Consider the following 23,479-nt stretch of genomic DNA (forward strand, 5'->3'; position numbering starts at 1 on the left):
AATTTCTTCATCCGAGTTGATTTTGTCATTCTCGACATGGAAGTGGACACCAAGACCCCTCTCATATTGGGAAGGCTGTTCTTGAGCACGGCAAATGCACGCATTGATGTGGGAGCTGGAGAAATTCAGCTCAACATTAATGGAAAGAAAGAGAGATTCGTCTTTAGACCGAAGGTCGAACAATATTCCCAGGTCAAGAAATTCAACCAGAAGTAGTCCGTGAAAGAGCCGGAGAAGCCATCAACCCCATCCATCGAAGCCCTCATCAAATTCGTTGAGAGTCTTCGAATTCGAGAGGAGATCGAGCGGAAAGAGATCAAAACAAGCAAGCCTACAAGAAAGATGTGGCAAAAGAAAGTGTCCTCACCGATGACATCTCCATCCGGTGACAACAATCGAACCCAAGGTATGGAGAGTCCCGATCAGGACTCAAAACCCGAGCTCCCACCATGAGGTAACATGGTAGTTATCCATTCTTGCATTTGCATATAGGATAGTTTATTTCCTTGCATAATTTTTCTAAGCACATCATGGCATGTTTAAATTTTTGCAAAATGTATGATTAATTTTCGAACTCTTGATTTAGTTGCATTGCATAAAAAATATCGAAAAATTTCAGCCAGTTAGCAGGCTGGCTGGCCCCACTTGTCATCACTAGGCAAGGGTGCAGCTGTAGGGAAGAGCACTACTGCCAAGGACTTTAATCAAAGGAGCAAGCACTTGTGAACGTGTATGTGCAGGCCATTTAACCCCATCATGGATGGATGGCCTCTCTTACACCGTTCCTGTCCCGTTAGGCTGCACTTTTGTTTGAAGCGCATGTGCAGGAAGGGAGCATTATGAGCAGGGAACACGTCGGAGAAAGGAGCACGCGTGATGGTGCAGCATCAGGCCGACCGGCCCCATGCAGGCCAGCTGGCCTCCTCCTTGCCGTTCACGTCCCATCGCCACCAATTGAGGCATTATCACCTGCAAATCTACGAGTATAGTATCACCGAGGAGCACTGGCTGCCATCCTCAGGCCGACTGGCCGGCCTCCCACCATCGCGCGCTATAAAATCCGAAGCTCCTGACGTTCATCCTCGCACCACCAGCTCAGGTACACAAGCACCTCTCTGAGTCTGAGTTCTCTTCCCCCTCTCCTCAGCATTCTTGCTTAATTAAGCTCTTTGAGCTAATTAAGTAAAGGAGCTTAGTGCTAGCTCACCTCCGAAAAGGAAAAAGTTAGTAGCCACTAGTTAGTGCTAAGCAAGGTTAGTACTAATCAGAAATAACTAATAAGTTAGTAACCACCTTTAAACAAGAAAACCCAAAAATATTTCCCTTTCCGAATAAAATATGTGGCACGCTTGAACGATGAACGTTTGTGGTGGTTCGAACCCCACAAGGATGACTAATCTTCCCCATTAGTCCCTCATGTATTTGTTGCATTAATCTTTTTCAGGGATCATGTGGAACCCCATCAAGAAGACGCTCAAGAAGATCAGCTCCACCAGCTCTTCAAGGCACTCGTGGAGTTCGGTGTCCTCCCGGGATGACATGTTGGTGGACTCGAGCCGCCCAACTAGTGTTTCCAAGGAGGACACAATTCCCGTGGTGTCTAGGAGCCGTGTCCGCGTTCATATTCGCGTCCTGGAAATGATCGAATAGATCGTAGCTAGGAACAACTTTGAGCAGGAGGCGCTGGAGCTCCTAGAGAAGCAGAGTTTCAGCCAAATCAAGATCTTCGAGCCCCTCTTCCTCATCAAGATGGGCTTGAGGCAGGACATGAACTGCGCGTTTGCCTACGCCGGTTTGGAGGACTTCACCGACATCACTAAGGTAGGTTCGCAACTCTGAACCACAGAATTTCTTATGTCTCTTAGCATTGAAGAAACGGGCAAAACAACTAAAATCTATTTTTGTTTCTTTAATGAACAATATAAGTTAACATTGAAAGAGCTTAGCGTAGCGCTTGGTTTTAATAAGAAGTGCCTGCTAGATCCTAATGCCCTCACTAAGGACCATCAATATGATTGTACCACCTAGTGGAACTCAATTTCTAAGGAGCCTGTTAGCTGCAAGAATAGTATAGTTTCAATCCATAACCCCACTCTTAGGCTGCTAGCAAAATGGCTTTGCATGGTTGTGCGCCGGTGCTCTGAATTGTGCCTCTGCAGCTCTCCCAAGCTGCAGTGCCTCTTTGCCATGGCCCACAAGGTGAGGTAATCTCCCGTCATGAGCATGCTAGCTCACTAGCAGAAGATGATTGCGGGCAGAGGCACCATCGACATAACCTCTTTAGTTACGCGCATTGCTGCGCATGTTGGTGCGTTGGAGAATGCCCAGGTCACCTACTTGCCTTCGATGGAAGCGTACCAACTCCAAGTTGGCCTAGAGCATTTTGTGTAGGGACACCTGATGCGCGAGGGGCCGGAAAACTCCCTCTTCATGTGTTATCCCGGGTACTACAGAGAAATCGAGCTCCCATGCTTGAGACTCTCTCTCTCTCTCTCTCTCTACTCGGTCAAGCGACTAACTTTGCAGATGGAGAATAAGGAGCAGGCTCGCCGCAGTGTTGCCGGTCCGGTAACACGAGGCCGGGCACGACATTTCACCTAGCAGGAACAAGCAGGACCATCGCAGCCGCAGCCCCAGACAGATACTTCCCAGCAAGCTGGACCATCTACAACACACATGAGCTTCGATGACACCTATGAGAATTATACTCATGGTGGCTCGACCGCCGCTAGAGGCAGCACAGGGTACGGCTCTGCATAGGGATTCTACTACCCCACAGGTATACAGAGTTCCTATGGGCCGCAGGTGGGACCATCGGCTTCGGCACGCAATGGTTTTGAGAACCCGATCATGCAGGGGATCATATACCACACGACCCAAGTCGATGCTCTGGACCAGCGATAGGACCAGATCACCCACGACCTTGCGCACAACACCAACCTCACGTAGCAGAACTGGGGGATGCCCACGAGCATGCACTACGACATCTCTGGCGTCTTCACCCATCTGGGCCTCGATTCCGACCAGCATCACTACTACCACCAGCAGCAGCACTACGACCCCAACCAGCAGAACTGAGCTTTATCTAAGCTTGGGGGTGTATCCAGGTAAGTCATCCGACCCCTCCGTTTGTTTAAAGAAGTTGCCATGCCTTAGTCATAGTAATAAAAATAAATTGAAAAAAATTATATATAAAATAAAAATAAAAATAATAGTATTAGTAATAATTAGAGTCTTATGTTCGAAAACCCAAAAAAAATATTTCATGCTTCGAATAAAAGAACTCCAAACTTTTATGTATGGAAATCCGTGGAAGCTCTTATCATGGAAATGATGAATAGTTGCTCTATTCATGTTCTGCAAGTGCCTTGTATATAGCTTTTTACTCTCCTAGTACTTGAAATTGTTGGCACTTGGTTACTGTTATCATTGAAAATCAAGGTTTGTGGGAGCATGAGCTTGACTTCTAAGTCTAAGTTGTTGTGAGAGTTGAGATAGTTGGAACCGGAATTAAACTGCATGATCTAGTAGGGAACCTCTTGAAATTTATTTAAATAAAACATGGTAAAGATATCCCCTTTAGTTATCCCCTTTAGTTTACATGTCCTATCAGAGCCATAATGTTTTACTACTTGAGCCACTATAAGCTTTCTTGGGCTGCCTTTAACTTTGACGAATGGTGAGTCCGTATGAGGAAGGTACTTGTCATCTAACGATATTTCTCATTTGTGTACCCATTATTTTTGCTAGCCTCAAAATGTCTAGCATGTTGATTACCTACCCCGGGTATCGACATCCACCTTCGCCAGACAATCTCCACTCACAACAAAGCCCAAAATCTCCATAGTGAACCCATCCATCCAAGAAAGGTCTACTCCAATAAATACTCCATTCCAATACGTGCCAAGAGAGTATGGGTCATCTTCTTAAAAAAATATGATGCAAAAAGAAAAGAGGAGACAAAGACCCATGCATCTCCAAAAAAGCTCAGAAGTGAGGAGTACAAATAAAAGACCAAAAACATTCAAAGTGTGAGTCCATTTTCTCCCTCTCCCCTAAACATGATACATTCCATAAGATTGGAATTTGACCGGATACCGACCTCTTGCGACTCACTCTTCAGCTCGGCAACAAAGGTAACCAAGGTTTGCCACACTCTTCCTACCTATGAAACTCCATATATTAGCCTTAGAAGTAGGAAGAAGATGGAATCTTAAACCATTTTTGAAAAAAGCTTGCAAAAATCCGAGAAAGGAACCTGAACAGAAAGCGGGAAATATTCCGGTCAAGACTGTTCAGTCTCTCAACCGCTCAAGATGAGGGATGAAAAGCAAACAAGCCCCATACTCCAAAAAACAAGGTATGAGCCAACTTATACAAAGTACATACAGGTACAATAATATGTTGTGCACAAGGCACCAGCAGGGGGTGAAGATTGACGCAACTCCTGATTTATCGAGCCTAAGTTCTAGCTTTGCTCGAGGATGAGCAAAAGTCTAAGCTTGGGGGTGTGTTGACGGCCATTGAAACACATTGTGCCCGTCAACTTCTCGGCAATAAATAGGGCTTTGCACTATGTTCCATACATAATTCATTTATTTCTACAAGTTCCACAAGTTTTGGATGAGTTGTGAATGTAAGAACAAGTGTAACAAAAATGAGGCAATTTGGGGAAAATCCTAGGCAGACTGGCCTCCCCTAGGCCGGGCGGCCTGGCACTAAACCCAAGTGCCATGTCATCAATCCAGGAGTGAGGAAACACACTTACCTTGATCCTGAGCCGTGCACTTGAAGTCGGTTTGATCCAATGACCCGAAAGGCTTCACCCATGGATTGAAGGGTCCACCTTCATGCAAGACTCACTCAAACACCTGAGATGCCACTTCCACCGACACCAGGAGAGCATCAACGCCATCCAGGAGAAAGGTGGTGCCACGCAGCCACAATCCCAGGCCAGACGCCGGCCGGCTTAGGACTGACGCAACCATCACAATTGTTTCACCGACTTCATCCTCAGCCCTCCTACACTATAAATAGGGGTGCACATCAGCTTGTGACGCAGACAACAAGGAGTTCTCTTCTCTCATTTCACTTTCTAGAGTTAGATTTAGTAGTCTGGGAGTTAGAGTCAAGTCGAGCTTGTCTCGGAATTTCGGAGTCGTCATTGGAAATCTGGTATAGCTCTTGTATCTTTTCCCTTGATATTTTATCAATAAGGTATCTTCTTTATATTTTCAAGTCAGCTTTACTTTCCGATATTGAAGGTAAAGATAAAAGGCTCATATGACAAGACTTATGACTAGTCTATGATTAAAGTGATGATACTGACAAGCAATGAATACTATATGGATTGAGTCACGTGTTTGATGACAACTATTTATTCTCATATCCAAATGAAGCTTGTTGACAAGGTCAGAGCACTAGAAAGGAATTTCTTGTGAAGAAATGGACTATCTATCAATAGAAGATATAACTTGCAAAGAATTATGAAGAATGGATTTTATGGATGATTTAATCATGATACAAACTTCTATGGAGCTCTATGTGACACAAGGATGAAGGGTTGGAATCCGGGATAGTGTTTTGAGGGACTAAGCTTGGAGAAGGGCAATAGGTTTGTGCCGAGGAACCAACGGTAGGATGAAGAAACTTTCTTTGGATTCAACTTGAAGAATCTTGGTCATATATGGTGTTCATATTAGCAAGTATCAATCTTTCGTAAATCATTTTGTGAAGGTGGTGATTTGAACTAGAAATGGACTTCATTCAAAGATGAAGGTTCAAGTCATTAGCTCAAGGAAGATGTGCTCAAAGTAAAGAAACAGAGTTGGTTGCACCCCTTAGGTTGATTTTGATCAAGGCACGGCTTGGTACACTTTTGAGAAGCTCAAGTGGTTGAAATGTAATCTACCTTTGATCTTGACTATAGGTATGTCGTACTATCAAGAGGGATGCATCATATTATGTTTTGGTTTAGTCTCAGTGCTCAAGTAACCCAAGTGAGTTGAGAGAGCCACAAAATCCTCAAGTGCACATTGGTTAGAACTAACAGGGGCAACCCGAAAATTCCAAGTTTGCCAACCCGGATGTTCGGGTTTTGCTATGTGGCACTAACGGCTAGTTGGTTTAAAAACTCGGAAGTTCCGAGTTCTGATGGTAATAACGGCTAGTTTATTTGGACCCAGCTATTTATACCCTTGAGCCCCCTCCATGGTGGGCTGCTATTCCAAGCACTGTTTAGCTGCTTGCTGGTCATCCTAAGAAAGTTTAGTAGCCTTGTTGAGCTCTCTCCCCAACCTCTCTTTGTGAGATTGTGTGACTCTTGTAATATCCTTGAGTTGGGTTTGAGAGAGTGAACACTTGAGAGCATTAAAGAGCACAACAAACCTTGAGCACTTGAGTTTGGCCGAAATTGTGTGTTTCGCATTCTTTACTCTTGGAGCTTTGGCTCCTAGACGGCTAGGTGTTGCCCGTTGAGCACCCAAGTGTCTGGGCTACCACGGGAAGTTTCTAAGGGTCGGTTTCCACCTCCGCAAGGGAAGGGAATCAAGATAGTGGAAGGCCAAGGTGTGCTTGTGTAGCACCTTGGCGGGGAGACTTCGCAGAGCTCCTCACGGAGAGTAGGATTCACTAAGCTTGTGTAACACATGTAGTGAATTCAAACTATGGTAAAAATCCTTGTGTCAATTGTGTTTGATATTATCTTATGGATTTGAGGAGCTCCCCATTGGACACTTGTGTTCTTGGAGAGATTGTTATTTTTGTAAGTGTAGGGACTGTGTGGACCTGCTCCAGAAACTCCATTGAGCCTACTCTACATCTGGGGTTTGAACTTGTATCCATTTACTCGAACTAGATTTATTATGTTCACTCTGCTCTATGTAAACCCGGAAGTTCCGGTTTGCAAAACCCGGAAGTTCTGAGTTCATCTACTGCCCTGCTCAGATTCGGAAGTTCCGAATTTACTAACCTAGAAGTTCCGGGTTTGGCAGACAGTGAATTTTATCCACTTCTTTGGAAGTGAAAATTTGTAAGTACACCTATTCACACCCCCCCTCTAGGCGACATCATGGTCCTTTCACCATAGGAATCCTCTCTATCCTTGCCTACTTACCTCTTGTTTGTCCTTGGATAAACCAGTTAGAAGGCTAGTACCTCCATTCCTCGTGGAAATACAATACCCTTGAATACTCACGGGTGAAGTGCTACTGCGATATATCCGGGCGCTTGCGGATTTTTCTGTGAACGTTAAGAAATACCAACAATTGTAACAACCACACATTAGCAAGTGCTTTTGTTGTTGTCAAATTTTGGCTTAGAAATCTTTTTCCCCTTCTAGAATTTGCCACGTGGCTTGCGGGTTCTTTTCCACTTGCCTTTGCCAGTTGAACTTCCAGACTGGGTATTCTCATTCTGACCAGATTTCTTAATGTTCACATGTACAACAGGTAAATGTGCAATTCCCAAAGGGCACTGCTAAGAGTTCCACGCGGTTATCTCATGATTCTTGTTTGCCTGACGTAATGTCTGAATCAATGAAGCATAATCTCTAAAGTGCTTCTCACAGTATGAGAGTGTGAGGATCCTTACAGACGGAAGCATTGCTGATAATGTCTTCTCTATCTTCTCAGCCTTAGTTAGCAGCTTCTCACAGAACCGGAGTTTCTGGCTTAGCCTATGAACAACTGTTGATAGCCATTAAAACACACTTTGTCCGTTAACTTCTCGAGAATAAATAGAGTTGTGTACTATGTTCCATACATATTTTTTTGAACTAATCAAGTTCCACAAGTTTTGGATGAGCTATGAATGCAGGAACAAGTGTACGAAAATTGAGGCAAAATAGGGAAATCCCAGGCCAACCGACCTCACCTAGGCCGGCTGGCCTGGCACTCCGTCGGATTGCCATGTCACTGATCCAGGGGCAAGGAAACACACTTACCTTGAACCTGAGCCGTGCACTTGAAGTCGGTTTGATCCAAAGACCCGAATGGCTTCACCCATGGATTAGAGGGCCCACTTGCATGCAAGATTCGAGCAAACATCTGAGATGCCCATTGCCATCGACACAAGGGAGGAATCAGAGGCGTCCAGAGGAAGGCGGTGCCAAGTGGCACAAATCCCAGGCCAGCTAGCCTTGGACTGGCCGGCTTCCCACTGCAATGTCACTTGCTCAACTTTGCATGGAAGTTACCTTAACCGCCATACCTACTTACAAGACAAGCTGCGCTGCAAGAACCGACCTTAAAGTAGTATAAATAGACCAACACATCCCACTTGTAACACACACCAAGGAGTTCTCATCTCTCTTTCACTTTCTAGAGTTAGATTTAGTAGTCTAGGAGTTAGAGTCGAGTCAAGCTTGTCTCGGGATTTTGGAGCCATCATAGGAAGTCTGGTATAGCTCTTGTATCTTTCCCTTTGACAAGTTATCAATATAAGTTATCTTCTTTTTCTTTTCGAGTTAGCTTTACTTTCTGTAATTATTTATCTTTCCATGTTATCTAATTTGTGTGTGGAAATTCTTTCCTCTAGTTTAGGCTCTGTTATCTCTCTTATTATCTGGATCTTACCTTGCGGGTTTTCTAGCCTGGACTAGGGGACTAAGGTCAGTTCAAGAGGATTTCTCTTGAAGGCCTCAAGAGAAATCCTAACACCGAGTGCAGACGTGGTGTCTGGCTTACTGTTAGCTAGAAAGTGTGTTCCACCCCACGGGACAGTGTGGTAGTCGGCAGGTGGTGACAGCCATGTCCATCCCTCGTAGTCCACCATGTTCGGGTGTTTTCATAGCAGTAGTTGTTTGCTGTTGGACTCCCCTCTCATCCTTTTCTGAAGTCCTTCCTCTCTCTGGCCGCCGAAGTAAGATCTAGGTTCCCGATATCAAGTTAGAAGCAAGGTTTAGTCTAGTGAGGCTAGCTTGATAGTTTAGAAATGTTTTAGAAGTCTTTCATGCTCGTTGTCCTCCCAGCTGCTTACCGCTCTAAGGTTTAGAGTCCCATGTGTCAAATGGTCCTTGCTTGGCCATTTATCCTATCTTATCATATGTGGCTTACCCCTACTAAGTTAGTTGGTTGATATTATTACTAAAGTTTGTCATTCACTTTTTTTATATTCTTTAAACCATAGTGCTTCCCCATGGAAATTTACGATACCCTGGAATACTCCAAGGTGAAGTGCTACAGCGGTGGATTCTGTGCGCTTGCGGAATACATATTCTAATGGGCATAAGAAACGCCAGCAACAACATGATTGTGTTCATCTACAGTATTATAGTCCTATAGGCGCAAGTGGTTCCACTCATGAGTTGCCCCACTCATGAGTTGCCTCAGGTAGAATTATCGCTTTCTGTTGTTCATAGCGTTGCTTGAGATTTTTCCATAATTCATATGGATTTTCCTCCATCATGTATTCAGACTTCAAGTCTAGTTGGGTATGATTCCTTATGATGTATAAGGCCTCATATTTGGATTTCTCTGGCAATGCTTGAGCACCGTTTTCAGGTTCTGCCAAGCACCGGAGAAGTCCGCATCGCGACATACTCACTTTAATGTATGTTGCCCATGTAGGGAAATTATTTCCATCAAGAGGGAGAACTTCAAACTCTTTGTTGGCCATCTCACCTACATTCCAATATGCCAATAATTTTGAGAAATATGGCAATGTTAATGCAATAATATGAATTCAATGAAAATTAAACACCAACAATTAAATAATCTCAATAAGTTGGTGTGAAACTGCGGTGAATTTATGTTTGAATAAGCTCGACATTCATTTTCTTATTTCAAAATTTGAGAATCATATGTTAGGATGGTCACTAATTATATTGTAGATCCTTTGGTGTATTTGAATTTCACTGTGCATATGACCAATTTCAAAAATTTAGATAGAATAGAGTCAGTTCAAATTAGACGTGAGCCATCAAGTTTTATTCTGAGTTGAGGAGATAGTCACTATACGGTTTTATATGTAGATCTCATGTTGTCTCAGCGTCGAGGAATTTTTTTCCAAAATAAAGATTGAACATTGCATTGAAAGTAAATTGCATAAAGCAATTGGGCAACAATAGTAATTTGTAAAGTAAATGTAATGAAATAAATATGGCAATGAAAAAACCGTGTTGAACAAACACATATTTACATTAAAAAGAAATAATAGGAGTCGGAATGTAAGATTACATAGACTAAGAATTGTTGGAATGTAAATAAAGTCTGAGGACTAGAATGTAACTAGGCAGCGGGCCGAAAGCTGAATTAAACAAATTAAGTGAAATGGGAAATGATAACTAGGCGGCGGGCCGAAACAACTTTTAGCCCGCCACCACTTTCAGCCCGTCAGCTAAAGCGGGGAGCGAGCGCGGGTGGGCGAGCTGGCGGTCCAAACTAGGTCGCCACTTCAGCCCACCACGGCCCAAAGAGCGGAGGGGGCGCTGGGGGGGGGGGGGGCACGCCGCACCAGGCCGAGGCCCGGCTTGGCCTGAGCTGTGCGCCCGAGGCATAAAAGGCCTTGGTGGCTGAGTTAGGGTAACAAACCCTACCGCTCAGCTTCTTCTCCCCCCAGCTGCAGCCGCCTCTACTCCTCGGCTGCCGCAGCCACTGATCCCGCCACAGCCACTAATCGTGTCGACGTGCCTGCAGATCCGCTGCCATCACCCCCAGATCTGGCCATGGCGTGGTCGGATCTCCCCCATCCGCCCCTTCTCCTTGCCGCTCCCGGCTGCACCTAGGCCTCCCCCTCGCCGGAGTGAGAGGGGCAGGGCTCGGGGCCGCGTAGGGGTTGTCCGGTCGGGACATGTCCAGTAAGGATCATGTTCGGCCGGTGCAACTCTGGGTGGTGGTTGGCCGCCGCCGTGGCATTGGGGTGCGCCAGAGTGGGTGCCGGAGGTGGTGGTGGAGGGGCGAGCTCCGGCTCGGAGAAGACCACCGGTGCCGCTGCGCCGGAGCTCATCGTGTCATTGTAGATCGGTGGGACTCCACGATGCGCAGCCCTGGTGCCCCAAGGCTCGAAGCCCAGCAGCTCTAGTGGTGTCGCATGGCCATTGCGTTCTCTGGTGGGCGTCGGCATGTAGGGCGACGTCTCCGGCAAGTATGATGGTGAGGAGGAGCAGATCAGCGAGTATGTCGGTGAAGGAGACCGGTGTGGCGAGGCGAGGCAATAGGCATGTTGTGCAGCCGCCAAAGGCCCGCCCTCATCGTGGACACAGGTGGTCCATCCCTGGGAGGGGTAGAAGGAGGTGACCTCCTATGGCGTCGGCGGTTCCCAGTACTCGACCCGCACCATTGTTGTCCATCCATGGGACAGGCAGTGGCGCGGGTAGCACACGAGGATGTGTCCCTAGGCGAAGCAGGTGTCCGGCGGCACTGGAGGCCCTCGGCGAGCGGCGAGGTTGTCGGCATGGTGAGCTACTTCAACAGCGCCTCCACCACAGCGTCCACCGAGTCGTCCACGATGGCCAGCAGATGGAGCCAGATAGTTGGTGAAGGTATTCCTGCTGCAGTGAGGATGGCGTACTGGAGCTCTGAGTCCCTCCAGGAGCTGCTGACGGAGAACACGATGGAGGTGAAGCATGGTGGGTGAGTGCCTTGGCATCTTACCGTTGCTGTATGGTGGGTGAGTGCCGTAGCATCTTATCCTTGCTGTCACCGTCGATCTTCTCCTTCTCAGTTGGCGAGAGCCAACAGCGCTGATAATGTGTTGCGTTACAGTGTTGTAACAGTAGAAAGTAGAGAGTAAAAGTGAATGGAGCAATTCTTTATTGATGTCAACAGTACATATTTATAGGGGGTAAAAGGCAGCGGTGGTGCCGGCAAGAACTGGAACGTGGGCGCCATCGCCCATCACGCACGATGAACGCGAATCATGCGTCGTGCGCGAGAACCAAGTCTTTGGTGTCTGTCCCGCGCCTTTTCCTTTTTTCCTTTTACTGTTGATGAGGTCATCCAAATAAAATATTTGTAACAGATTTAATTCCATCGGAGCCACAACAGACCCTAATGTTACTTGGTCAAACCGTGTGTAGAGAAAGTAGGGCTGCCACTTGCTAATGTATCACATATTCAGATCACAGAACTACAGCTTCGATATTGCTTCGCAGGAGTCAAGTCTTGCAATCTTATATGCTCGAGGAGCTCTTGTGAATTTGGCAGCAAACTCATCTTGACATTTCATCCTAATTATCCTAATTACTCATTCCGTTCCAAAATATAAGTTGTTTTGTGAATTTTAGATTTATTGTATTTGCTATGTATCTACATATATATCAAGATGTATACTAAAATATATAAAATTAGAAAAAATAAAACGACTAATATTTTGGAACGGAGAAAGCGAGCTGGGACCATGAAACAGCCATGAGCACAGCACATAGCAAATAGCAACGGTGCAGCGCTCGCTGTCCCCTGCTGGCCCAGCTGCCAGCACGGACTTAGTGCTCGCTTGTCACTTCGCACATGACACAGCCAAAACCGCGCCTGTGTCATGTGTACGTGGACCAAAAAAACCGGCTCAAAGAAACCAAAGCAAATCAAAGCCTACGTGGACCCTCAAAGGCTCAAAGTGTACAGCGTGGCAGCACAACTGCCGCACCTGCAGACGGTGCGGACTCGCGCCAGATGACAACGGACCGAGTGATGTATAGCTAGCTCTCTGCTCCAATAATGATAACCATCGATCTTACATTCTTACGTTAGACCATTTTCATGTTCTTTCACAGCGGAAATAGTTTAACGAAGGGCCCGGCTTTCAGACCGGCTTGTACCAAACTGTGCTAGGAAAAATAACTTCTGAGATGTGGAGGCTATTTTGTATTGCGTGGAGGAAGCTAAAAAATTATAGCTCACTTTGACGCATGTAATCTTTGAGTTTCATGGGAATTACAGCAGGTTTGCCAATAGGTTATCCACGTGACTCAAGAAAAGGAGGAAACAGGAAGGGGAAGGAAAGAGCAAAAAAAGTAAGAAACATAAATAGCGAGAAAATGGATAAAGAAGGAAAGGAGAATGGTATTATGGCATTTGATTTATTTATTTTATCCGCTCTAAGTGTAAGGAAAATAGCTCTTAAGCTATTGTTTGTGACTTTGATGATTAAATAACAACATAATTATTGGAACTAATGTGCTTGTCAAGATATATCTTTATAGATGTTTATAGGTTCCAAGGATGTAATGGAAGCCACTCAAATGATCGAAGAAGCAAAGACCCATGAAGAAATCAAGTCAGAACCACACCGACCCTTTTGACCAATTAAATCGGTGAGGGTCAGATGAAGCACCGAATCACTCGGTGGTCAAGGGCAGCAAAGCATAAGGTTCTCAATTGACCGATTCATTCGGTCAAGTCCATCAAGACTATCACTGAATCAATCACTGACCCTAGGAAGTTGAGGAAGATGTCTTTGGTGTGTCCAATTCATTCGGTCATTACCACGAAGACTACCACCGAATCAATTAGTTGTCCTGGAAAGAAGAAGGCCGTCTCTGAGTAGACAGTAAGGTTCGGTGGTCTAAAAGAAGCTTGCACCGAATCGGTCGGTGATGCTTGTGGGGCCCAGAAGTCAGCGACACATTGGCTACCAACGGCTAGCTGAGGTGGAGGCCACCGATTAATTCGGTGGTACCTCCTGTGAGCATCGATTTAGTCTGTGGTACGCAAATTGTTGCAATGGTTTGCAACGGCTAATTTCTTTGGTTGGGGCTATTTATACCCCATGTCCTGGGCATTTGAAGTGTGCTTGAGCTCAGTGAAGATATTAGCTTGTGTTCTATGCATATTTTAGTGCTCAGTGAAGATATTAGCTGGTAGTTGTGAGAGACAGGAGATGCCCTTGGTGATCTGCTGAAGCTCCACCTAGTGAAGACGGCGGGAACATCCGAGAGAGGCAAGATGGAGACCCACTTGCGCATGGGGAAGGTGTCGGGTTTTATCCGGCTGCCCACCGAGGGGTATCCCCAAGGTGGTAGGTTTTGGGTTGGGACGCGCCGAGATCAGAAACTCGAAGGTGCAGACAACACAAGATTTAGACAGGTTCAGGCCGCAATATGCGTAATGCCCTACGTCCTGTATGATGGTTTGTATTGCCTTGATGTTGATCTGGTGATCTTCTGTTTTGAGGGGGTCCCTGCCCGCCCTTATATATCCGGGGGGGACAGGGTTACATGAATCCTAGCCTGATACTAGCTTAGGAATCGTACTCAAGTACAACTCGAGTAGTTTCCTTCTGTATCGACTAGTTCTACTCCGCATGCGAGTAGAATACAACATAAATGAGGTACAGGACATGTCCTATCCCCTAGTCTAATACGGACTCCTTAATGCACACAGCCCCGTGGCCCCGGGTCTGACAAGCCCCCGATCTCTTCGTAGCTGAGTACTGCAGGCTCTTCGAGTACTTCTGAAATAGTCTTCGACTTCCTTCGCAACTCTGTGTTGAAATCTTGCTTTGAGTACTCCTTTGGCTGCATCGAAGCTATGAGGTGCTCATGCCCCGAATCCCTTCTCTTATATGGGGTGCGATGAATAATCGCACTCCATATGGAGTAGCCCCCGAGCCTTAGGTTGAATCAAAGAATCAGGCTGAGGGTCAAATTAGTCTTGAGTCTTCTCCTCTCCTTATCCTTCGAGTACTTTCGAAAAATAAGTAGTTGATGCCACGTGTCTCGCAGCCCCCGAGCCTTGAGTCCAAATCTTTTGGAAAAAAGGATCCCAAAGGTCGTGGCAAAAAAGAGTTCCTTTGGAAAAATAAAGTCTAAGAAGAGGCAATTTAGCAAAAATTAGACTCGAAACCCGAAAAACCTCTTTTTTTCGGAAAAACTATCCCAGAAAAAATGGTAAATCGGGTAACGGCCCAAAAAATCTGCTAAAAAACTGCCTGTATCCAATTAATCCCATTGTGTGACGCTTCATCTTTCACACAGTAAACCACTGCCTGAACGCTGGTTATTTAACCCCGCAGTCAGTTAGGGTTTTCCCTGTGCCTTCAGATCTGACGCCGCCACCAGAAAAACAAAATCCCAATTAGAGTCTGACTTGTCCGACCGTCACCCTCTCGCCGCCCTGCGTAGTCGAAAAACTTCGAGCCCACCACCGTAGCCCCCGAGCATTGTGCGAACAACTCGTGGTGGAAAAGGGGTGGAAATGGCGCCGAAGAAGATCAACCAAAAAGACTTGAAGGAAGCGCAGGCGGCGACCAGCGAATGGTCAATTAGTAAGTGCTCTCGCCAAAATCTTGCGAGTTTAGTACTGGGAGGTCTGCTTCAAGAGAGGGATCTCATTAATTGGCGCCTTCCTTTTCGTGATCCCTTCCCCATGGAAAGCGTCGATGAGATTGTTTCTTTCTGCTCTTTTTCTGAACGGGGATTCGCCCTCCCCACTTGCTCATTCTTCCGCGGTCTTCTCTACTTCTATGGGATTGAGCTGCAACACCTCAATCCCAACTCGATCTGCCATATCTCCATCTTCATCCACTTTTGTGAAGCCTTCCTCGGAATTGAGCCCCATTGGGCGCTTTTCCGCTATCTTTTCCGCATGAAGCCCCAACCCACCTCAAAAAATCCTTCTACAATTGGGGGTGCTGGGATCCAGCTTAGGCAACACGCTAGTGACAAATACATTTCTTACAAATTTCCTTCCAATGTCCCTGGGTGGAAACACCAATGGTTCTACATTACGAACCATGCCCCCCAACTCCCTGTGCGGTCCGGCAGGCCTCCTGTTCAACGCAGCGAGTGGACATTGGAGCCCAGTGAAGCCGAAATGGACCAAGTAAAAGAGCTGCTTGAGTTGATTGCCGCACACAAAGAGATGGGGGTAACCGGGGCGTCTGTGATGCTATCATTCTTTAAACGTCGAATTCAACCCATCCAACAGCGCCATACCTTAGGATTCGAGTACATGGGTACTGAAGACCCATCCCGTATGTGCGCAGAAGAGCTTGGAGATGATGCTGCGCTTGTTCGCGTCAGGCGAATTCTACTAGATGTGGATGCTGTCCCGTATGTTCCAGCAGGGTTTACAGCCCAGAATCGACCACCAGCAGTAAGTGTTCGACTTCTCGACTTCTTCCCTTGATCTGAAGAGTTGATACTAACTGATTGTCGATTTGTCTTAATACAGGAATCATCAGCATTATATCGGAGTTACCCGCCACACCCGGATCTGCCCCGGCCTTACAATACGCTGCCCAGTGCCGCCAAAGCACAGAAAGAACAAGTTGGCAGCGAATCAGCTACGGGCAGCCGGGCGGCTGGGGAGAGGGTGCAAGCCGACGACTCCTCCGGATCATCCGTGGACTGGTCGGACGACGCACCTCTCGTTCCCCGGCGACGTCGGGATATGAGGAAACGCAAAGCCAGCGCCACTGACCTTGCCGGGTAAGTGTTTGTCGAAACATGAAAACTGTCGAGTTGTTTTGCTGAACACTGATGACAACCCTGTCTTGCAGCCCCTCATCTTCTTTGCCCGGCTCCCAGCGCCAAAAGGTAGCGGAAGTGCCCCCCAGCAGAAAAGGTGCACCAGAAGCCGAGCCCATAGAGGGCGAGAGGGCCGATCCATCGCCTTCTGTCGCAGGCGATGTGACAATTGCCGTGGCAGGCACAATGTCGGGGCAGCTCACGCCCTCGACCGAAACAGCGCCGCCGCCGGCAATAGGTGTCACGGACATCGCCGTGCCCGAGCTGCCAGCCCCCTCGTCCTGTACACCAACTCCTCCAGCCACGAGTACCGTGATAAGGAAACCGTTGAAGCTGGTATGGAGGAAGCCGATAATGACGCGATCCCAGATGTAAGTAATGCCTTGGACCTTGCCCTTAGCCATGTGTAAAGATCACAGTAAAAATGTTGTGCTTTTGTCGTAAGCAGATCAACAGCTGCGGTGACGCCAGAACTCGAGTTGGCGCCACCGGCCCCCGAGCTGTCGCCTGGGCAACCCGACGCGCAGGAGCCAGCAGGGAGGGCAGATGTAATCATGCTTGATTCACCACTACCCGAGCTCCAGCACACAGAAACCGAAGCCCCCGGCAATGAGCAAGTCGAAGCTACCACTGCCATTCCCGCCGACGGTGCAGGTAAATGATCCCACTGCCTTGTGCCACAATCATTGCTACTTTAACACTTGTCCTTTGCAGGGACCTCGCAGCCGTCAACTTTGGAGGGTGCGGGTGCTTCTTGCGAGGTACCCGAGTTGTCGACCCCTGTAGGGGAAAACACCAATATGCTCCAAGAGGTGCACCTCCCAGGGGATGATCTGAGCCGCCTGCGCCAAATGATCAAGGCGATCGACTCATTTGCTCTGGTGAGTATTGACTAGACCACTGGTAACTGTAATCGATATCCTCTGACGCCCAAAAACATGTAGGACATGAACCAGAAGACTTCAACGAAGCTGGAAGAGTCCACCAGGCGTATCGATGAGCTGCTGCAGGAGCGAGCCGGCTTCGAGCAGAACATCATCGAGCTCCAAGGCCGACTCAAGGAACAGCGGAAGGCCCATCAAGGTATGTTGAACTCAATTCTCGGAGTCATACCCGTAGTCGATAACTTCATGATCTGAAACCTGCTTATCATCGCAGAACTTAAGCAGCTATTAAATTATAAGGAGGAATTGCTTACTGATTTGAAGAACATGCTATATCGCCGCGCAGATGAAGTTGAAGGTCTGCGGAAGGTGATGGCCGACACAGAGAAGCAACTAGTCGACTGCCTCCAGCAGATCAAGACTTTGGACGAGGAAAAAGAGCAGCGCCAGAAGGAACTCGATGATTTGAAGGTGGCAGCTCAAGAACTCGTAGAGATGGTGGATCCCCAGGAAGACGGTGCGGAAGATAGGCAACCACTACTTGATCGTCTTCGCGGGGCGCCACAAAAGATCCTTAATTTCGTCACCGAGGCTGCCACATCTTACGTGGGCCATGCCCTAGGCCTTGTAAAGTCCTTCTGGCCAAAGGCTCGGCTAGAAGTACTCGCGGAGGGTGCAGCTGCAGATTGTTCTGATGAAAACTTCCGCGAGTATTTGCTAGAGGTCCGGCCTGTAGCTGAAAAAATTGTAGGAAACATGGTCCAGGATTGAACCGTTAATACTTAAGACTTTTGTAATATAAAAAACCACCTTTGTTCCTTTGTAGCCTTATGTGCAGACTAAAAGCCCCATCTCCTTTGAAGCATAGGCGCGCTACCTCTGAGTGCAGCGACTCAGAGAGTAGTCGATTTAGCCCGTCGCGAGAGCTCACCGGGTGAGCTAGATAAGATCCTGCCAAAAAGAATCCACTCGGACCCGGAACACGCGGCCTGTGGTGCAACGACTAGGATGCTCATGGCAAACAGTCGACGACTACCCTTAGGTGTAACCACCGCAGGAGTAGCCAAACGAGTTAGATGGAACCCGAGCCAGACGGGCCTAACCAGTTTGCAAGAACACGATCGGCATCGTGACGACTTTTGTGCCGACGGCAAGTAGTCGATTTTATATAGAACTTGAGCGTGGCCAGAAGCCACCACCATTATATTCAAGAATTTACGTTTTCGGGTTGTGTGGCACAAAGCCGCCAAATCGACCCAGAAAAAGTAAAACTTGCCATGAATACAAACATAAATTGGACACGAGTCTGCCTAGGGGTAGAACCATCGCAGGTGCTGGATGTTCCACGAGTTGGGTACATCCTGACCATCGGGGTGCCGGAGTTGATAAGATCCCGGTCTTGTAACCCTCTTGACGATGAACGGTCCTTCCCATCTTGAGTTAAGCTTGTGCAAACCCGACTCATCCTGAACGCGACGAAGGACAAGGTCGCCAATGCTAAATGACCTTTCCTTAATGTTGCGATCATGATATCGCCGGATTCCCTGTAGGTAACGGGCTGACTGAACGAGAGCAGAGCAGCGAGCCTCTTCGACAGAGTCCAACTCCAGCTGTCGTGCTTCGTCCGCCTCGCCTTCTGTATACATCTCAACCCTTGGGGATTTCCACATGATATCTGCTGGAAGAATCGCCTCGGAGCCGTAGACAAGGAAGAATGGGGTCTGCCCTGTGGCCTTTGAAGGTTGAGTCCTGAGCCCCCAGATTACGTGTGGCAACTCGTGAATCCACTTCCCGCCCTTTTTGCTGTTGGCGTCGTAAAGTCTTTTCTTGAGGCCATCGATAATCAAACCATTCGCCCTCTCGACTTGCCCATTTGCCCTTGGGTGAGCCACTGAAACATATTTAACCTCGATGGATGAGTTTTCACAGAATTCCCAGAATTGGTTGGCCGTGAAATTTGAACCCAAGTCAGTGATAATAGTGTTGGGGAAGCCGAAACGATGTAAGATGTCGGAGATGAAGTCGACCACCCTGTCTGGAGTAAGCTTGGCGATCGGCTTGAACTCGATCCACTTGGTGAACTTATCGATAGCCACCAGAACATGAGTAAAACCTCCCGGCGCCGTTGTGAAGGGCCCAATCATGTCGAGGCTCCAGCAAGCGAACGGCCAGGAAGGTGGTATGGTGATGAGGGTGTGGGCCGGGACATGAGTTTGCTTACCGAAGAACTGGCAGTTCTGACATCGACGTACCAGATCTTCGGCGTCGGACACGGAGGTAGGCCACCAGAAACCGGCTCTGTATGCTTTGCCAACCAGTGACCTTGAGGCGGCATGGTTACCACACACGCCCTCGTGTATTTCTCGCAATATGTCCAGACCATCTTCTGTTGTGACGCATTTCATGAGTACTCCGGATCGTGCGCCCCGCCGATAAAGTTTGTCTTCGACTAGGACAAACCCCTTGCTCCGTCGCATGAGGCGGGCGGCAGCAGCGCTTTTGGGTCCATCCCGGTCGGTAAGACGAGATCTCGGATGAAATCGATGAAAGGTCCTCTCCAGTCGTCACCAACCAGCAGCACCTCCCGTTCTGGTTGTACGGAGCCAGTGGTGGTGGAAACCGGTGGTGAAGGGCTGATGGACGGATGCGTCAGCTCCTGAACAAATACCCCTGCCGGACTTGAGCTCGGGTTGATCCCAGCTTGGATAAGGCATCGGCAGCAACATTGTGTTCCCGCAGCACATGATGAACCTCTATGCCAGAAAATTTGTTTTCTAGCTTGCGGACCTCTTGTACATAGGCTTCCATGGTCTCCTTGTTGCAGTCCCACTCCTTGTTGACTTGCTGAACGACCAAAAGTGAATCGCCGTATACGAGTAGCCGCTTGATCCCTAGTGATATCGCCAAACGAAGCCCGTGAAGCAAGGCTTCATACTCGGCTTCATTATTGGATACCTCCCAGAGAATTTGGAGGACGTACTTGAGTTGTTCGCCTCGTGGGGAAATGAATAAAACTCCGGCGCCGCCGCCATCGAGCTTGAGGGAACCATCAAAATACATGGTCCAATGTTCTGGCTTGTCAACCGGTCTTGGAACTTGATTCTCCCTCCACTCTGCCATGAAGTCGACTAGAGCTTGGGACTTGATTGCAGTGCGTGGCTTGAAGTCGATCGACAAAGCCCCCAGTTCTACTGCCCACTTTGAAATACGCCCCGTGGCGTCCTGGTTATGTAGGATATCCGCCAGCGGGTAGTCCGTGATAACGGTGATCTGGTACTCATCGAAGTAGTGACGTAATTTCCTTGAGGTGATCAATATGCCATAGAGAAGCTTCTGGACCGCCGGGTACCGCTCCTTAGACTCCGAGAGTACCTCACTGACGAAGTACACAGGCCTCTGCACGCCAAAAGCATGGCCTTCCTCGGAACGTTCGACAACAATGGCACTACTGATAACATGGGTAGTTGCCGCAATGTAAAGTAAAAGGGTCTCACCCGGTAGTGGAGCCGTGAGGATTGGGGGCGACTGTAGGTGTTGCTTGAGATCCTGCAGAGCCCGCTCGGCTTCCTTTGTCCAATGAAACTTGTCCTGGCGTTTTAAGAGTTTGAAAAAAGGTAATCCTCTCTCCCCGAGCCGGGAGATGAATCTGTTGAGAGCTGCCATGCACCCTGTAAGTTTCTGTACATCTTTGATTGTGGCAGGTGCCTCCATATCAGTGATGGCAGTAATCTTTTCAGGGTTGGCCTCAATGCCCCGGTTACTGACTATGAACCCGAGCAGTTTTCCTGACGGAACACCAAAAACGCACTTAGTCGGATTAAGCTTCCATCGGTACTTCCTTAGGCTGGCGAAACTTTCCTCCAGATCCGCGATGAGGCCCTCGGGACTTCAAGTTTTCACAACCACGTCGTCCACGTAGGCCTCCACGTTCTGGTGTAGCTGATCAGCAAAGCACATCTGAATTGCCCGCTGATAGGTGGCGCCAGCGTTCTTCAACCCGAAAGACATCGTCTTGTAGGCATAAGTCCCAAACGGGGTGATGAACGCGGTCTTGATCTGGTCTTCTTCCTTGAGAGCGATCTGGTGGTAACCTGAGTAACAATCAAGGAAACATAACAATACGCAACCTGCGGTTGAGTCGACTACCTGATCGATGCGAGGGAGCCCAAAGTGATCCTTTGGGCAATGCTTGTTGAGATCGGTATAGTCGACACACATTCTCCATTCTTTGTTCTTTTTTAATACAAGGACGGGGTTAGCTACCCACTCTGGGTGGATTACTTCTTTAATGAATCCAGCCGCGAGGAGTTTAGCTATTTCCCGTTTGATAGCCTCCCGTTTATCGGGGGCAAAACGACGAAGTCGTTGCTTCTTTGGTACAGCCTGTGGGTACACATTAAGACTATGCTCGATCAGCTCCTTGGGCACCCCTGGCATATCCGATGGCTTCCATGCGAATATGTCTCGGTTAGCCCGCAGGAAACTGACGAGCGCAAGTTCCTATTTGTCACCCAAGCCCGCGCCGATGATGGCTGTCTTAGATGAATCGCCTTCTTGGAGCTGGATCGTCTTGAGAGCCACCTCGCCCGTCCACTTGACGCCCGATTTACTCGCCTTCTTCGTCGGGATGTCCAGCTCGGCTTGAGAGAGTTGCTGTGCGGCCGCGAGTACTTCAGCGGGAGCATCTGGCACGCGGGAAGTCGATGCATACTGGATGGCTTCTTGGTTACAATCATAGGACTTCTTCAAGTCGCCTCGGAGCGTGAGCACACCGTTACGTCCTGGCATCTTGAGAAGCAAGTAGACATAATGTGGCACCGCCGTGAACTTGGCGAGCGCCGGCCTCCCCAGTATGGCGTGGTAGGAAGATTCGAAGCTGGCCACCTCGAACTTGATGAACTCGGTACGATAATTCTCCCTCGTCCCGAAAGTGACTGGAAGAACAACTGTCCCAAGCGGATGCGCGGCATTGCCAGGAACAATACCGTAAAAGGGAGCTTTGCTCGGGGTAAGCTTGTTGGTAAGGTCCAGACCCATCTTCTTCAACGTGCTGGCGAAGATAAGATTGAGTCCACTCCCACCATCGATAAGAACCCGAGTAAGCTTGACTTCTGCGACCACGGATCCCAGCACCAGTGGGAACTTCCAGGCTCGGAAAAGCTGGTCCATTGGTCGTCACGGGAAAATGATATGGGGACCTCCGACCATCGGAGCGGTCGTGGCACCGCCGGTTCGACTGATAGAAGTTCTCGTAGCAGCAACTTTTGTTCCCGCCTGGAGCAAAAATCTTCGTCACCGCCAAAGATGACATTGACGGTTTTGGAGGCATCCTGGAACTTGGGCGTCTCCGATTTATCTCCCTGTTCCTCGTCTTCGGGCTCTTTGCCCGTCGACTTGTTTGTCTTGCCCATTTCCAGGAGAGCTGAAGGTACGCTTGAGCTGAAAGCAGTCGATCGCTGCGTGTTTAGAGTTGACACACCACGGGCACTTCTTCTGCAGAAGCTTTTCAAACTGCTCCTGCGTGGTCGACTTCTTGCCACGCGAAGGACGTTCCACAGCCGCGACGAGGTCGTCTGGCTTGCGTTTTCGGGATGAACCCGAAAAGTCCTGCTGGCCTTTGCCAGCCCGGTTGTCGTTGTTGCGCTTCTGGTTGAGGTCGGTGCGTCTTGGGAACCTCTCGCGCATCTTTTCTTCTTGTTCGGACCAGTCGTGCATCATGTCGCGTAATCCTGCAACTGTTTTCGGCCTGTTACGCCCAAAATCACGATATATACCTGGGTCTGTGAGGCCGTTGTAGAAACAGTCGATGATGTCCTCCTCCGAGATGTTGCGATGGTTGCCCGTACATCAAAGAAACGACGGGTGTAGGATCGGAGGAGTTCATTACGCTCCTGCTTGCACTGAGCAAGGTCATGCCGTGTGCCTGCTCGAGTTATCGCCCCCTGGAATTGTCGATGAAAAACCTTCTTAAGCCCTTCCAGGAGTCGATGGAATCGTTGGGGAGGCTTTCCAACCAAGTCAACGGTGCTGGCTCCAAAGCCATCGGAAAGTAGACGACTTTGGTAGTGTTGGAGCCGCCAGCCACCTCAACAGCAGTGGAATAACAGCGAGCCATTGTTGGGGGCCTGCTTGCCGTCATACTTGGTAATGCCAATTGGCTTGAAACCCTCCGGTACTTGTAGTTGTTGAA

At 48.3% G+C, this 23,479-nt stretch overlaps 1 pseudogene; it reads left to right on the forward strand.

Moving 5' to 3' along the window:
• The first annotated feature begins 11,391 nt into the window (after window positions 1-11,391).
• The window catches only part of LOC112903649, a 42,422-nt pseudogene continuing 30,334 nt past the window's right edge, over window positions 11,392-23,479 (forward strand).

The sequence above is a fragment of the Panicum hallii genome, chromosome 8 (assembly GCF_002211085.1).
Source record: "Panicum hallii strain FIL2 chromosome 8, PHallii_v3.1, whole genome shotgun sequence".
NCBI lineage: Eukaryota > Viridiplantae > Streptophyta > Magnoliopsida > Poales > Poaceae > Panicum > Panicum hallii.